The 18,969-nt window shown below is 37.7% G+C and overlaps 1 pseudogene; it reads right to left on the reverse strand.

Moving 5' to 3' along the window:
- LOC103802267 overlaps positions 1–16,382 on the reverse strand; it is a 41,909-nt pseudogene extending 25,527 nt beyond the window's left edge.
- Positions 16,383–18,969: the final 2,587 nt, after the last annotated feature.

Consider the following 18,969-nt stretch of genomic DNA (forward strand, 5'->3'; position numbering starts at 1 on the left):
CCCTGATAATTATTTAACAGAATTAATTTTAATTTAATTTGTTCTATTAAGCCAAGGTTTTCCAGTGTTTCGAATGTAAGAGAGATTAAATGGTGCTATTTCATCTTGTGAAGTCCAGACCTCAGAATACTGAGAATACTCAGAATGCACCCTGCAGAATACTTAGATTTTACTAGTGGTATGTTAAAAACATATTTTTTTTTTGTACTGAAAAATACTAATTGATTTATTGCATTAAATTTTGCTTTTTCTAAATATACTTAATTTTTTACAGTTTTACAATGAGTCTAATTTTCTCCTTTGCTTAATAGAAAAGCAATTATAAGAACATTCAGGGAAGAAAAACTTCTTTCACCTGTAAATTTTCATAATGAAAATATCAGTCTAGAAATTATGTTCTGAATCAGTCAGAATCTTATGGGGTTTTGATTGGTTTATTTTTGATTTTGGTTTTGGGATTTTTTTTGTAGTTGATAAATGATGTGAACAATAATACATTTTTTTTTTGGTTGATAAATGATGTGAACAATAATACATAGACAAAAAGAGACTGTACTCATCCTAGACTCCTCTCTTACTTAGGCAATATGTCCCTTGTTTTGCTTTGGTTTTTTGGAGGTTTTTTTAATGCTGGCTGTGTTATACAATACATTGCCATCTCAACCTATTGTCATCTTCCTTCTTCTATGAAGACCAGAGGAAGGGAAAAGGAGAGCTGTCCTTTCTCTTCACCATCTTCTCTGCTGAGGCACTCATTCTAGTAAAGAGAAGCTTATCTTTGCACCTGATGACTGTTGGCAAATACCCTAGATAAGCAAGTACCACAGTCACACAAACAGGAAAACAACCAAACAGTTTGGGAAATAACATCATCAGAGGGGAAAAAAGGGAAGATTGGGATTAGCAACAGCTCTGGTTATCTGCCTTATATGCCTAATATAAAGAAGGTGTTGAAAGTTTTAAAGTAGAATATAGAATAAGAGTATGATTTAATATTCATTTGTCATGGATTAGGACTGGTATTCCCCAATTTTTTATTTCCACTGAAACTCCCCCAGACCATATGCTGCTCTCTCACTCATCCAGCCTCTTCCCTGCAGTGGGATGGAGGGAATTGGGAGGCACAAAATGTAAAGATCAAGAGTTGAGATAAGAACAATTTTCTAAGAAAACAGCAATGAAGTAAGAAAAATTAATAGTATGCCCAACACCAAACCCCCAGAGGTCATTCTCAAGTCTCCCCTGGTGCTTTTTGCCATTCTCCCCGGCTGCAGAGAAGAGCATGTTTTTCACATCCTGTCCTATCCAGACTGGCTCAAGGGCTACTGCATGAACAATCTCCTGTTTAGTTTGTTCAAAAGTTTGTTGCACTTCAGGGCCTCACTTAAAATCATTCTTCTTCTGGGTCACTTGGTAGGTGAATATGGAATAAGATGCATTTTGTGTACCTTGTGACTTTACAAATAAAGTGTATGTTCAAACTGTTAAGTATCTCATCTAAAATCTTGCTTCCTTCAGGACAGCAGACTCGTGTACTGAGATGACTGACTTACTTTTATTTACCAGATTTACTAAGACAAGGATTTTTCTAGCCTGCACACTAAAGCTTACAACTCATATTTCCCTGACAAGCAGTCTAAGACAGATCAAAAAGCTTAAAACTGCTCGAGTCATTCCCCCCTTGTTAAAGAAGATTTATCTGTGGGGGGAAAAAAACACCAAAAAAAACAAAATAAAGGATAAATGTTATCTAGCAAGTTCTTCTTACTCATCAGTGCTGACTTTTTGATACAAAACCCAGGTAAACCAATCTAGGTGTGGCTGTCACCAATCAGCTGGAAGAAGCTAGTTAAGAAGGTGAAGATGAGGGGCAAGATGGACAGGGAAGAGACCTTTGGAATTAAAGCATAACAGTAAACCAAAAGCAAACATCTTCAAGGAACATCCAGATAACACCCAGAGAATACAGGTGAAAATAATAATATGCAGTAAAAAGAATGTGAGACAACTGGGGGTACTGCTGAAGAGGAACTAGAAGTTACAATATGTCACAAAGCTGAGCAGATGTCAAGAAGGTGATGCTATGACAAAAGTCAAAAAAGGCAATACTCACACAAACAAGGAGGGTTTTGTCTGATCCATCTGATTTACTACACAAGTTCATAAGATATTGGTCACTGAGGCAGGTACTGCATTTAGCCTTGGGAATTCCAGGCTGGGAGAGAAGTAGATGCCATAAAGTAAGTACTAGAAGAGGAATAAGAATAAACTCATGTTGAGAAAGTGTGACACAGGTAGAAAGGTTAGAAAATCAACAGTTACTGATCTAGAAAGAGCAGGCTGAAGAGCATGAGGAAAAGCCATGATAACCATTTTCAGATTTAAGAAAAGCCATCAGAACAGTTTTCATGACAGGCTTGTGCAAACAAGGGTGTCCTCTCTGACCTTCCTGAATGGCTCTCTATAAACATGTTGTTCCCTGTCTGTGATGAATAGAAGGAGAAGAATTCAACCACAGCAAAAGTCATTCAGGTTAGTTTAAACAAAATCTTCATAGAAGTAAACCATTGATATGGATTTCCTGGAAATATCATGACTATGTTAGATGGACATATCCGAAATGACAGAGATATATTTGTTTTTAGCTGGTGTAGGGATGTACAATGTTACTATTGAAGTTATTCTCAGATCTGTATTTTTGTGATTTTTATGGATTGACAGAGGTTTTAAATGGAATAAAACTAACCTCTACATACATTGAATCTTAATAGATACAAGACAGAAGCAAAATATGCCCACAAATCTCACTGAACAAAATCCAAGTGTTTTCCAAATGATTGTATCATAATTATGGGTCTAGAAGCTGCATGTATAGGGTCCAAATAGCTTAGCTGCATTAAAAGACAACCAAGAAATGAAGGAAATTTGGGGATATGCACCCAATTAATGTTTTAACTGTAGAATTACATAATAAACTCTTGAGCCAGAGTCTCATCTAGGATAAAGTAAATCATACCTGCACACAAAAGTAATCATGCTTCTCAGCATTATTGAGTTACATGGGCCTCTGTAGTTTGCTGCAACAGGTTAAAAGATGGAATTGTACTTTGGAAGCTTTTCTAACACTTACACATCGCACTCTGCATCAATTTGTTGGCTGTGGCTGATTCTTCATTTTGCTACAGTGGAAGTCACAATTTGCTATCACTATGTGCAGTCACTCGTTCCTTGCATCAGTGAACAAAGCAGTCAGGAAAGAAAATGTGACTTCAAAAACACTAAGGCGTTTGAAGTGCCCTGTCTTCCCATACTATTTGTTCTGATGATGTGTTGCCTTGGGAATGCACAAAAGCAATAAACAGTTTCTCTCCTGCTCCTGTGATCTGCTTGACACAAGGAGTACTGATTAGTTATCAGGGAGCTATGAATCATCTCCCAGTTCTCTTGATCAGTTAATATTCACCTCAGGGGGAGGTAACATGCGGCAGAAGTGCTAATGTCCACCAGAAACTTATAACCTGCCCATTCAGACTGCAGTACCCCATCCCTCTCCTATATCCTGCTTTTGAAATATTCCCTGTGCAGGAGCCAGGGATTTGGTTGTAGCAGCTGTAGAAGTGATGACTTTTCCACAGGAGGGATGCTGTGGGTTTGCTCCTTTCTGACCCAATTATGCTGCTTGAAGGCAGCTGATATGGCTGTGTGTGTCTGAGATGTACCTGCTGAGCTTCTAGCAGACCTTCAAGGACTCTGAGCAGTCGAGGTCTGCTGCAAATGGTTTCGGTAGGTAAGAGGTCCTTTTTTTGGCCTGCCACTTAAAGAAGGGAGAAGGAAAGCAGGTGACATTGAAAAGAATGTTTGTTGGTGCAGAAAAAAATGGGAAGAGGCAGACTGATGCTAGAGGGAACATCTGTAAAGGGGTCCTGAACCTAGATGCAGCTTCTACAACCGGTGAAATGAGACCACCCTACTCCAGAGGCAACTTTGCTAAAAACCAAAGGAAAAATGATTGCTAAAGAACAGGAGTTCATGGGTACATAATGCAGTTATCTACTTAACAGCAAACAGAGTTAAAAGGGTCACTAGAAGTGTTAACCATTACCACTGTTGTTTATGTTATGTGATATGTCTCTGAAAATCTAGCCCTAATTCAACATTGGCATGTGGTCTTATGAAACACCAAATATACGAAGCAAAGAAGCTGAGGCACTGTATTTGTTGTGTTTAAACTTAGAAATGTTCTAATAATTTACGAATTAAGTTTCAATAAATTGAAGAGCAAGTGAGAATAGGGGCTCAATGACACTGTGCATATAATAGTTAAGTCCTTTGTACTTAATACTTTGGGTTTTTACAAGTTTTTGTTTATCCCTGTTGTCACCAACATGCATTTTAAAGGCTTGCATGGGATTTATTCTTTTTGTTTCTATGGCAACAATAAGACTGATCCCTCAGATATGGAAATCTCCATTTATTCTGAAAATTGTTTCCTGGCAGAATTGCCTTGGATCAGAGTCCTGCAATTGAATATACAGGAATTTTATCTTTACATATATCATGTATATTGTATGTAGTCAAGGACAGAGACATTTGGCCTGTTTTCTGAGCTATCAGTTGTACTAGATGGTGGTTTTGTTGTGCTTCAATTTCTATGTGGAATTAGGAGTTAACGATTTTGCTGGCCTTTGGACTAGTATAACCACATTTTTGGCTGTGCAGCTTGTGACATTTCTGTTTCCAGAAAAATGAATGCAAATTTTGTTACTTCAACAGAGGAAAGCAAGAGCACATCTGCTATTTAGCGTATTTGATCATTTTAGTTGAATGATGATAGACTTTGCAGAGAATTATTTATCTGGGTTTGTGGATTCATCTTCCAATCAGTTATTCAAAAAGTTACAGATGATATTTTCACCATATTTATGTTGGGACACATTTTACTTTCCAAAGCTCTTAATTAATCTTGCAAATCAATAGGAAAAAGAAATCCCTTTGCCTTGCTTGCTAAACCATCTATTTTATTTGTAATTCCTTCTTAGCCTTGATTAAATTTGAAACCATAGAGGTTTGCCTGTGAGCATGAGGAAATGAGGCTCAGACACCTGAGTAGAAGAGAAATTGGAGCAGAAACAAATGCTTCTAGGTTTGTGACTGCAGTGAGATAAATAACAGAGCTAGGGGTGAAGACAGAGAAATTCTGTGATGATGTCCTCAGTGTTTCACATGGTTAATAGTTTTGGCTTTTTTGTCTGTTCACTCTGTACCCTTTCAACCTCTGATACAGTAATAGGTTAAGCTGTGAAATGCCACTCATTTACACGGGGCTAAAATATTCAAATGACTCGTTAAAGGAACTTTAAGTCCTATAATTAACCCATCATAAAATAAAATATACCACAAAAGCTTTCCAAAGTTTAATCTACTAATGATGCTCAGCATGCATTAACATTTTCCCATTTTTATGTGTCATACATCAGTGGTTAGATAAACACTCTGATTGCCATCAGTTTTATGTCATTTTGAGAGTCCGAGTTGATAACTGCCATTAATCACAATCTCAGCAGCATGGCACTTTGAACATATCTACCACAGAGCTCTGACAGCAGTGACCAATAAAGGATGTATCCTGTTCTGGTTAATACAAAAAGATGTGCTTCATTGCTTTATATCCACATACCATTTAAGGCACAGAGATCCTCCAAAAGCCGTGAATATTAGGGAGGTTGTTTGTATGCTTTGTACTCAGGATAGCCTTGTCCCTTGGAAGCTAAAATACAAACTTATAGTGATTTAACTGAGTGGTTTTGTTCATGCTCATTCATATCCTATCAACTACACTAAAAGCCCTCTGGCTTCTGAGGCCATGTATTTTCTGACTGAGTGTCAGAGGGAGATAAGCTGTTGCAGGAAAAGTAAGCCGTGAATTAATAAATGGTTAGGAAAAATACCAGTACTGGGAATATAACTATCAGAAATCATTCACAAGATAATTTTGGTCTTGATTTAGCAATTTTCACAATATTCTGTTTAACAATGTAACAACTACTGAACATAAATTTCTGCAAAAAAGACAAAATTCAGCATAAAAAATATCAAGCTTCATGATTTTGGTAGTTTTCTGTGATTCTTATTCTTTTTATTTTTTTTTGGGGGGGGAAGGAGGAACTAGTTTATGCTTCTTTGAACAATGCCCTGATATTAATGACTTTAAAGATTACATATACAGGTGCTTTGAGCTATCAGATCTGCCATGATTTATTTATAAGACAATGTGAGTCCATTCACATGCACTTTGGTGGTTACCTGAATGTCAATATACATGCTATAAATCCCTTAACATATGTCAAATTCATTATATATTTGTTAAGGAATACATATAGTACAGGTAGCTCAGTGTGCAGCTGCAGTGTGAGCTGCAGATTGAACTCTGTATGACTGGAGGCAATGAACTGCAGACCTTTACATAACAAAGGGCACGAGGACCTGTGGCACCAGCCAGGTGACAAGGCACAATAGGAGGTGGAGGAGAGGACACCCAGACTTTCCCTCCCACCCTTAGACTGTAGGGGTATAAAAGCCCAGGGATTTCTTGGTTCAAGGTCTCTCCTCAGAGGCACCCAGCTAGAGCTGTTCTTGTACTATTCTGTTATTTTGTTATTTAGTTTGCACCATGACTAAATTATTTTAAGGATCTAGTCATCTGAGACTCAGTTATGGAAAACCTAGGTTTGAGATGGTAAGGAAACCTGGTCTGACTGTGTGAGTGTAGTGTGTGTCACTTTGAAGTCAGTGCCAGCTCAGGTGGTGCAAGAGTGACTGTCAGAGTGACAGATGGTCAGACAGGGAAGTTTCCTTAACAGTTTGGCAACCCAAATGGGACACTAGGCCACTATCTTCAGGAGCCTCTCTTCTCCAAACTTCTAACTGCCAGTATTGGGTGATCTTGCCTGGGATCTTTGGAGCACCCAAAGGGTGACTGCCAGAGTGACTCCTGGATGGTCAGTCAGTGAAGTTTCCTTTATATATTTAAAAGACATTTTTTCTTGCTCTCTAGGCATTTAACTGTTCAGATGGAACATTGTCCATTAATAGGTCACTGAGGAAGTTACAAACTGAAGCAGTTAGACTGATGTTTCTCTGTAAATCTGTAATACTAACATCACTAGTCAATCAGTAATAATATAATTGAAGAAATTTAGGGAGGGAAGATTAAGCAAAAACCTGAATTTTAGTATGACTTTGTACATGTCTTTAAAGAGATTCTAAATGTAACATATATAAGTATTAGCATATTTAATATTAAAATTCTTATTGCATTGATATAAAATATCATTCCTTAGTTTGAACATTAATCTTCATGTAAGATTAATGTTTCTGCATACAACACAAGCGCTAAACACAAAGAAAAACTTGCAGAGTTCACTTGTGGAATTAATTTATTGGATGTATAAAAAGGCTAAAGAAATAAGTGAAATTGAAAGTCGTTGTCCTTGAAGGTATTTAAAATCGGAATATATGTCACTATGAATAGAAGATGACTTAGCCTATATTCAGTCATATTATTTTTAGACAGGATATTCATTTTTAAATTTTTAATCTTTACAGGCATTCTTCGCCAATTTAAATGACTGACCTTCTCCACAGTTCATTAATGTAGAACTTTTTATTTTCTTTTGAACTGACCATACCTTTGCCCTAACATAAAACGATAACAATTTTCATGGCCTGTGATACTGAGGAGGTCAAATTAGATTAGCTAAAGGCCTCTTTTGGCCTTAAAACCCTCTTATGTAGTAGATTTTTGCTGGAAATATCATAACAATCCTGTCTGACCACATGCAATTAAAATAAATTATATGCTTACTGAAAGATAGCTTGTTTCTTTAAAAGTACAACAAAATCAAAAACATTGCCTTTATAAATATGAAGAAAATTTTAAACTCTCTCTTTTCTGACTGGATTTTTGCCTACTATCCGGTGTGTGTCTCTTGCAGGCATATGCTAAGGCATACACTTCACATGTGAATCATCTTGTTGGACAAAGAAAGGTGCCTAGTTTCTTTACTGGAATGGTTTCTTAGCCAACTTTTCTAGTTTTGTGGTGGGTTTTTTTGGGGGGAAAGGGGTGTTTGTGGAGTTGATTTAAATTTTATTTGGAGCTTTTGCATTTTTGCAATATAGTGTTTTGTTTCAAATTCATATGTAGACATCCAGTTGTTTACAAGCTGGATAAGGTTAGGAAAAAAACACTGCCATGTTTCTCATCTGAGGAGAAAATGCTATAATATGTAACAATCCTTAACTCCTAGGATAACAGGGTCACCGGTAAATTCCTTCTCCTTCACAAGATTACTATTTCCTCTTTGAATAAAAGGAGGTCATGCCAACTGTGGCCTCTGGCCTAGAGGTAGTGTTTTTCACTCTCCCGAGCCCCAGATGTGTCATTTCGATGGCAATAAAGGCAAACCTATAAATTCAGTTCCAAAGAGACTACACAGAAACTGTCACTTTTTAGATCCCTGTGCTCTTCTTCTTATCTTGAGTAGATCTCATGCAAACAATGAGTCAGCCCTGAAGTAAATCATTTGGCTGCACATTGCAGTAAGAAGACAGGTTTACATGGCACATCCCCAGGTGTCCTGATGGTTACATGTAAATTTTAAAAATATATCATTACTTGTTCTTTGTGAATATCCCAGTAATAGTATATGGAGGATTTTGTACAACACAGATGGTGGACATTTATGGGGGGACTGAAACCATTCTTAACATATTTTTCCTTTAAAGGAAGGTCATAAGATATACTAATCAGTCAGATCAAACACTCAAAAAATGATCAGAAATGGAGAACAGATGTTTACCTTTTTCTGCTCATTGGATGGATCATCCAGCAGTGCCATTCTGCTTCATTTCCTTGTCCTGGAATGAATCCCAGTTGCACCAGATGCAGGTAATTAGGTGAATACATGTAAAAAACATATGAAATAATATTTCATGAATGTGTAACTTTCATACAATATGAAAGGCAGACATTTGTTTAGCTTGTGTGTGTGTGTGTATGTGCATTCTGCAGCTGAAATCTTCTCTGTGTACATCAAACTTGCTTAATGAGTTGTGAATTCAGTGATTCAACAACTGGAGACAAAGGTACAAGTTCCAAATTAGGAACAAATAGCTCATTCTCTCTCTCTTTCCACTATAGCAACATGCACGCCCTTGAAAAGAAAAAAAGCATGAAATACAAGGTTTTTTAGATATGCATTCAGTCCTGGTTTTTCCTGCATTCAAAATATTATTAATTATCCATTTTTAATTTTTCAGTGTTCTAAAGCATAAGGCAAAAAACATGAAATAAAAGGCTAGATAAATATAAGAGTATTGCTATATTTGTACTGCTTTCAGCTTAGAATGCCTTCTGCTTGCATTTTGTCAAAAAATATCCATGTACACATAAGAAATGGAGAATTCCTATATTATTTAAACTTAAGTTCAGACTCTCATTAATGTGGTATTTAAAGTGCAGAGTGGGGAAAAACAAAACACAACTCACCAAAAAAACGCAACGCCTTGAAACAAAAACCCTTTAGATATTGAAATTCTTAATCAGTGTAAAAACATAGTAATTTTTCCTGATATTCTCAATATACTGTAGGACAAGGAACAGTGAGATTGTCTCACACAAAATCATCAGAAAAATACCACTTCAAAGTTTTGCAAAAACCATAGAGGTTTTTGGAAAATTTTCTTCTTGCATTTGGTTTGACAACTTTTGAAACATCATGTTGTTCTGACTATGAACGTATTGTTGTGTGGTTAATTTTTTGTCCTAATGCAGATGTTTATTATAAACACTAATAGTTTTCATTTTAGTTTGTCTATATTCAAAGTACTATAGATACCTCATGTAAGACTATTTCTAACTTTGCTGAAGACACACAATCACCTTCAAGTCCATTCTGTTATGCTGGGTAATTAAGAATAGATATTTGATATTGTTTTTATTTGAATCTAAATCACTTCACATGTCTGAATTGTCAATTCCAAAAAGTAAAAAATGTCCTCAGTCTATTATTCCCCTTCTCTCTACCTTGAGTGGTGGAGAATTTCCTTATATCCTCTATTAACAAATTCTTGGATAATATTACTTGTGCCCCAGGTATTTCTATGCAGTTTTCTGTACCTGTAGGTCTTCTCTCAGGAAAAAGAAGTTCAAATGCGAAATTTTTCATAAAGATCAAATTAAAGGTGACATTTTCCAACTTCTTGCAGACTCTCTGTGCAAAATATTGCTTGAGTGCATCTTTGCCAAAGCAGAAGATTTGAATGGTTTGAGCATTTTTTTTCTCAATATTGCTATTGGTTCAAACTGGATTGCTTGGAAACATAAGTTTTCAACATGAAATAGAGTTTTCTAGGTGAATGTGATCATTGCCTCCATGAAACTCCAAAGGGTCATTTGGATTTTTTTGGCTTTATCAGTGCTGTTCATTCAGATGCCTACTACTCCTGCATTTATAAACAAAATTCTAAATGAAACTTCATGTGGAAAGCATGAGAATTAATACTACATAATGAACTGTACTGTTGGAAATGCTATCTATCAAGTGATACGTATCTTACACTTTAGCTCCCCTCTCTCAGCTACTATTCTTAATATCTGGGATCATCTGCAAGATAATTTATGTTTTTTCAGTCGAAGGACATTCCTGTATGGTCATTTTCCCCTAAACCTTGCAACCTGTTTCTCAAACTTGGTATGGTGTTTCAACTTTGAAATTGCTGCAAAGGAATTGAAAAGAACACGTTTTTGCGTTTCAGCTGCTGCCATCCAACTGCTCATATTTTATTCTGTCCAGTGTGGTGATAAAACAGATTATATATTATGTTTTCATTTCTTCCCCTTGGAGTAGCCACCATCTGGTAAAAAAAAAATATGGAAACCCTTCTGTTTTAAGTACAACAGAATACTAGTTTTACTTGAGCTTATTTTAAGATCTAATGTCTGTTAACACCTGAGAGGGTTGCAGCAAGTCTCCAAAATTTAAAAAGAAATCACTAACTCTTCAATTTATCATATATACTACAAAATATTTTAAATTAATGAACTTTAGTGACTACTGGTGTTCTTGGCCATGAGCAGGTATTTCTGTATTTTCCAAGTCCCCCTTATTTCTGGATGTCTAAAGAGTAAGTTGTAATGTATGTTACTAATAATTCAGCCAACAGAAAGGATAACATGAAAATAAAAGGTTCTACTATCTCTTTCACTATAGAAATATGGTATATGGTAGCAACACACATTAATTCACACAATTTTTATATATATGTATAGAAAAATAGACAACAGATTCCAGAGACCACATTTTCATAAGGTAAAGATAGAAATCAGTGAAGTTTATGTATGTTCGCCTTTTCAGATTCACAGGCAGTACAATTATGTGTATCTTGAGAGCTGAATAAAACTATTCATTGTTCCTGAAGGACACAATGAGCTATTCCTCTACATATACATTTCTCCATGGAAGTTATCTGTGGAAAAAAGTAAAATTAAATAACTGTGCCTTCTAGAAACTGCAGAGGAGAAAGCCTATGATATCAACTTTGTCAAGTGACAATAAGTTAAAACTCTTTCTTACTTTACTGAGGGATGTTATCTCTGCAGTGCTTTCAGTCAGAGTAAGATGATTCATCCTGTGTATCCTGAAGCATTAGTAGCAAATATCACACTAACAATCAAGCACTTGAACTTTTGCAACTTATGTTCAAAACTGATGCAAGTTTAGCAACCACTACAAACAATCTGTTTCGAACATCCTTCTATTCTGGGCAGTTATACCCTAAAATTTAGAGTGACTCTTTATGAGCAATATATAACTGCATTAAATGCAAATAAAAATTTAGATGTTAAAGAAAGCATAGATAAAAAAACCTCATTTTACGTTGTGTTGTCCCATCACAGACCTTATAATATGTCAACATGACTTACCTTTTTCATCCTGTGCTACTTGGTCTTATAGACAGCTACCTACTGTCTTGTAGACAGTTTGAAAACAAAACCCTGCTGAAATAATTAATATCACCTGAGATGTCATTCCCAGAAATAAAGGCTAATATGTTTTTCTTTCATTGGTAATGAACATGTACTTACAACCCACACATGTGAATATTAACAGACACTTCACTGTATTCATTCTTCTAAAATAATTTTCCTTCAAAACTCTATAATTTACTCTTTCCTTTTCTGAGGCACTGAGAGACACACACAGAGGTCACATTAAAGCAACTGTATAAAGTCTCTTTTCCAACTCAGAAACAAAGATAATTGAGCAAAGTTACATTTACGGAAGACTGATGGGAGAGATTGCAGTGTGAGACAGACCCATTTATTGCTTAAACCCTATTTTTTACCTGTGGTATCTTGCTCTAGTTGACTAAAGAATGTTTTGATTTGCCTAAGTTTTTGAAGTTACTGTAGTTTTCTGTCTTTAAGACTTTTGGAAAACACACATTTTCTATCAAGTCCATCACAGCTGATGAAATATCACAGGCCAGAGAAAAGTAGCATCCCTTGCTCCCATTGATTCTGCTCAGTACCGCAGAGTAACAGCAAAATCTGTCACTGTGGGGCCAAGGCATAGCTTTCCATCTTACTCCCTGACCATTAAAAAACCTGAGCTACAACCAAAAAACCCGAACCACTAAACCTAGACTCATAGAGAGCAAGAAAACAGAATGGACAAATGTCTTCCCATCAGTCACAGATGGGAAGGTCAAAAGAGATTTGTGAATGCAGGCCTGCCAGGCCCTGGGGTTAGCAACACCACTGCAGGAGAAGTTGTCCTCTCTGTGAGAGACCTCATGTAATGTTGATTGAACATCCATGCTGTAGAACACCTACATTTTATAATGTGCCATGACAGATTTTTTTCACCTGGCTTTTATCATGAAAGCTTGATTTTGAAATTTTGTTCCCTATATTATTTGCTTTTTGATTAAACATCACTCATTGTTATATATTCTGAGAAATTGTGGCCCTGCAGCAGTTGTAAATCAATAGCTAGATGTGGAGAAATAGGAAGGAAAAGGGAAAAAAAAAGAGAAAAGTTGCTTACGGTTAAGTGAGAAAGAGAGTTAATAAAAATAGGTCAGGCAATTTCAGCCCTTTCTCATATGAAACAAATGGGCTAATCTTAAGTAGGAGTCACCCATCAGGATCTTCAGTGTATCTGGGTCTCATCAGGAAGTGGCATATATGTAGGAATATAAAAATCTTTTTTCACTGATATCAGGAAGTTTGCAGGATAATAGACTATCCTGCAAAGAATTTGTATTACATCTGCCTTTTTACCTAGGACTAAAGAAATATTGAAGAAATTAAACTGATAAGTTTTTCAGGTCATGTACTCAGCAGTGATTAAGTTGAAGAAGCATATATGAAGATATCTGGATTTTTGTTAAAAATCTCTAGAACTGTAATCTGAATTGATGTAAAAAATAAAACAGAATGTGACAGGGTTTTTTTTCACCTCAAAGGACAATCATTTTAGTTGTGTAGTTTCTAGAAACAGAACCTTCCATAATGTAATGAAACAATATCCAAAGTAACTCACATACAAAGTCTACAAATTGAAATCCTACTGAAATTCCTAATTATCTGTCTGCTTTAATTAAACTCATCATGCATTGTTAAAACATATGGAAAAAAGGAAAGTATTTAAAATACAGAAAGGGAAGAACCTTTCAGATTCAGGCAGATAAATAGAAGACACTCAAGCGGCACAAAGTTACTGTTCAGGAAAGATTTTGCTAGTTGTGTTTGGATCACAAGTATAGCAACTGTTAGCATGTGTCACTGCCTCTAATGGTATATGGGTTCAATCAGAGCACACAGAATGCCAGATGGGACTGGAGGAAACTGTCAGCAGAAAGAAACTATGCTCTCTGATTTTTGCATTCCTGTGCAAAAAACCACTATTGTCAATTGTTTTTATCTGCAAACCCAATGCTTTTGTTATAAATCTTGGCATGATCTGGGATTACAAAGCCAGCAGGCACCAGATGGCTGAAGAGATTCAGGCCAGGTCTAGAGCCTCCTGCCAGCCCTATTTCAGCAATCAGGAGTATGCAGTAATACAATCCATGTTCAACGAGTCTGGGCGAGCAGATGCTCCTCACGTGTAGACACAGTAAGTACACTGGCAAAACTGTGACATGACTGGTGGTGCACATGCCTGATGAAGGTAAGGAAGAAGTTTATTTAGACCAGTGCAAAGTACCGCATTTTTGGAATACAGAATAGTTATAATCTGCTGTGCTGGTTTTGTCTGGGATAGTTAATTTTCTCATAGTAGCTGGTATGGGGCTATGTTCTGGATTGGTGATCAGAATATTGCTAATATCACAGGGATGATTTAATTATTGCAGTGTCAAGGACTTTTCTGTTTCACACCCCACCCCACCAGCAAATAGGCTGGGTGTGCACAAGGATTTGGGAGGGAACACAGCTGGGACAGCTGACCCCCACTGACCAAAGGGATATTCTGTACCATATGACATTATATTCAGCATAGTAAGCTGGGGGAAGAAGGAAGGAGAGGACATGTTCAGAATGATGGTGCTTGTCTTCCCAAGTCAGCACTACACATGATGGAGCCCTGCTTTCCTGGGGGTGGCTGAATACCTACCTGCTCATGGAAGCATTGAATAAATTCCTCGTGTTGATTTGGTTGTGTGTGCAGCTTTTGCTTTACCTATTAAACTGTCTTTATCTCAACCCACAGATTTTCTCACTTTTACTCTTCTGATTGTCTCTCCCATCCTGACATGAGGGGAGTGAGCAAGTATGAGGCTGTGTGGGGCTTAGTTGCCAGCTGGGAAAAGCCACGACATCTGTGATTAAATATTAGCCTTAGCATAGGCATTACTTTAGATGGTAATGAATATCAACACCATGTCAAGATCACTTTGCTATTCATTAGGCAGCTGCTAATATGAAATCGTGTCTTTGCTCATGCAGAAAAAGAAATTATATTGACCATTAAGAGAGCTGGCCTCTCCCTAAAACTTTGAAACATAAATTTCTAAGTGTCAGACGAAAGATTAAAACTACTTCATGGGGAGCACACCCATGATCTTGTGAAAATTTTCTGCAAGAACATGGAACTAAACAAGGTTACCTAAGACCTGTTCAAGCATCAATGCACAAGGCTCTTTTGCTTCATCTACTGACATGCAAATAAGTTGAAATGAAGTGTTTCCTTTACCCCTTTTTTGTTCACATAGTTCTTAATTCCATGATCTGTGAGGATATCAGATTATTTCTCTTTAATAGAAACAAAAATCAAACCAGTCATTTCTTTGACAGTCAGGTTGTTGTGCTATGCAATTATGTATCTCTTGACCGGTCATAAATGCCAGTAGAGTGAGCTTCAGTTTATTTTCAATATGTCATGCAGTCTATCCTGGAGGTGAAAATTTCTGATGAACTTCAACTTTTCCTTACTCTTCTCTAGTCTTCTTCATAGACCCCACTTATGCCCTGTTGTGCATTACTGTTAGGAGATCTTGTTGGAAAGATACAATCAGGATAGAGAAGATGAAGGGAGTAAAAATATCAAGTTCCAAATAAAAGCATCAAGTGTGAGATTTGAAATGATTCCTTTACCTTTGTGTGTTTGTTTATTAAAATCATAGAATCATAGAAAACTTCAAGTTGGAAGGGACCTATAAGGATCATTGAGTACAACTCCCAGCTCCTTGCAGGACTACCTTAAAACTATCCCGCATGACTAAGAGCAGTGCCCATACACTCCTTGAGATCTGGCAGGCTTGGGGTCAGGACGACTTCCCTGGGGAGCCTGTTCCAATTAATGTCAACCATGTCTATGAAAAACCTTTACCCAGTGTCCAATCTGAGCTTCCCCAACAGTTTCATTTCCTTCTATCCTATTACTGATTACCAGAGAGAGATCAACAACTTCCCTGTCTCTGCCCTCCTCAAGACAGGTGTTGACTGCAATGAGGACACCCTTCACACTTCTCTTCTTCAAACTGAAAAAAACAAGTGATCTCAGCTGCTCCTTGTAAATCTTGCCCTTGAGAGCTTTCACCATCTTGGTCACCCTCCTTTGAATGCAATCTAATAGTGTGATGTCCTTATATTTCAGTGACCAAAACTGCATGCAGTACTCGAGGCGAGGCTGCACCGGTGCAGTGTAGAGTGGGAAAATCACATCCCTTAACCAGCCAGTGATGCTGTGCTTGATGCACCCCAGGATACAGTTGGCTATTTTGGCTACCAAGGCCCACTGTTGACTCATATTCAACTTGCCATATACTGGGATCCTCAGATTTCTTTCTGCAGGGCATCCTCTTGTCCCCATATTTGTATGCATAACCATATATGTATGTTAAATTTCATAGAGTTGGTGATTGCTCAGCTCTCCAGTATATCCAGCTCTCTCTCTAACACCTCTCTACCCTCAAAAGAGTCCACAGGTCCTCCTAATATAATAACATCAGCAAACTTAGTTAAGGTACATGCATCCAGACAATTTATAAAAACATTAAAAGAGTACTGACCCTAAAACTGAGCCTAGGGGAACCTCACTGATATCTGGCTGCCAGCCTGATGCAGTATATTTCTTTGAGCTTGACCCATCAACCAATCGCTCACCCAATGTATTATGGACATCAAAAACAATTAAGGGACACATTCAGCTAACACCAAGCTATTTATGTGAGAAGTTTCTTAACTGCTTAGGCAGAAAGAGGTGAGGCTGCTGCAATCTCATTTCCCCAAGGCCAGTCAGCAGCAAGGCTGAGGACGAGCCTGGGGAGGCACAGTCACACTGTACCAGACACTAATATACACAGCTGCTCACACAAATTAAGACACACAGAACCACTCATACAAACACAGATAGCAAAAATGTATTAATCTTGTTCCCTTCCATGGCAATTCAAGACAAAGGTCCAATAGTGAGAAACATATACATATATAACCTGTGAGTATCCACATTACATATGAATATATGTTCTACCTACTAAGGACAATAGCTGTCTCAAGACACTCAGTCTGTCTAGCAGTTGGTCCTTCCAGCAACTGACTCCCAGACTTTATCAGTCTCCCTGCTATTCAGCACAGATTTATGATCACTCCAATAACTGGTTCCCAAGTCACTTATAGAATCATAGAATTTAGGGGTTGGAATGGACTTTACAGATAATTAGCCCCAATCCCTCCTCCCACGGGCAGGGACACCTCCTCACTAGATCAGGTTGCACAAGGCCTCATCCAGCCTGGTCTTGAACACCACTAGGGTTGGGGCAGCCACCACATCCCTGGGCAACCTGTTCCAGTGTCTCACCACCCTTATAGTAAAAAATATTTTTCTAATATCTAACCTAAACTTCCCCTCCTTCAGTTTGAATCCATTACCCCTTGTACTATCACTGGGGTTGCTAACAAAGAGTCTCTCTCCAGCTCCCTTGTAGGCCCTTCAGATATTGAAAAGTTGCTATGAGGTTTCCACATAGTCTTCTCCAGGCTGAACTTTTTCAGCCTGCCTTCACAGGGGAGATGCTCCAGTCCTCTAATTGACTTTGTGGCCCTACTCTGCACATAGTATTCCAGGTGGGGTCTCACAAGGGCAGAGCAGAGGGGGAGAACCACCTCCTTTGACTTGCTGGCCACACTCTTTTTGATGCAGCCCAGGATTCAATTGGCTTTCTGGGCTGCTAGCACACACTGCCAACTCATGGTGAGCTTCTCATCCATGTCTCTCTAATTTAGAGACAAGCATGTCCATCTCTCTGAGTATCCCAGCTTGATCCTGGCTGCTGATCATGCAATGTCATACATACCCACACAGTTTGCACATACTGTGGTCTCATCAGCCACCGGCATCACAGACAGACAGGCCCTGAGCTTCTGAGCCCAGGTCCCATGTTAATTGCCAACACTCATACACCCATACACACACATGCACAGGAATAAAGAGTCCATAATTCAGGAAAACAGCTAGAAGTGATAATTAGTAAAGCAAGGTGGACTATATTTATCAGGAATAGGACATGTCCAGACAAAGATACTGGTCAGCCACCTGTTTACATGTGACCAGCAGCTTTCATAATTTTAGCCCTTTGCCCCAAGCTTGCTCCTTGCCAAACACCTTGACTTTTCTTGCCTGTGCTTCTTCCTAATGTGACACCTGGATGCTATGGCTGAGGCTTTCCTAGGACAAGCCTAACAGGAGCTGGGGCTCATGTCTCTTTTTAGGAACCCTCCCACTAGTCAATGTGTCTTTGTACTCCTTTCTGTATTAGTATTAAACTGAAATCACATAAAGATACTTTTTAGACGTAAAACTTATAGGCTTGTGACTATAATGACAGTTTGACAAGTCCAGACTAAAACACTTCATAATCCTATAATCATTTTACAGAACTTATCAAGGTGTCTGTCTCTCCAAGCACTGTTTAACAAAGCTGCTATCTTTTGTTACAACAAACTCTAGCCACTCTTGGTAGGAGATGTGGAAATGCTGTAGAAATACCTGAAGATACTCTTTACTGTAAGTCAGAGTAATACATTGAATACAGAAATACGCTTGTGAATGTATATGTTAATCTCCTTCAATAAACAGCTGAAATGTATTAGACAATATTTCTTTTGTGCAATACATATTAATAGAAGGAAAAACACTGACTCAGTAACAGGTTCAGAGGGGAGAAAAGGCAGAAAATCTTACTGGTCACCTTTGCAACTCAGAAATAAGCTGTGGGGATCTCCACCCATTCTTATCTCCTGAAAAAAGGGGAGATGATGGACTATCCCAGATATGCATTAATAACAGATGTAGCAAGTACGTATATATTCCATTTGATTCATCATCTTCTTCGCTCTAGAATATGTTTCATGAGGATGTATGTCCTGTCCTAGTCAAATGAAATATCATTTGCAAAACT

The sequence above is a fragment of the Acanthisitta chloris genome, unplaced genomic scaffold (assembly GCF_000695815.1).
Source record: "Acanthisitta chloris isolate BGI_N310 unplaced genomic scaffold, ASM69581v1 scaffold195, whole genome shotgun sequence".
NCBI lineage: Eukaryota > Metazoa > Chordata > Aves > Passeriformes > Acanthisittidae > Acanthisitta > Acanthisitta chloris.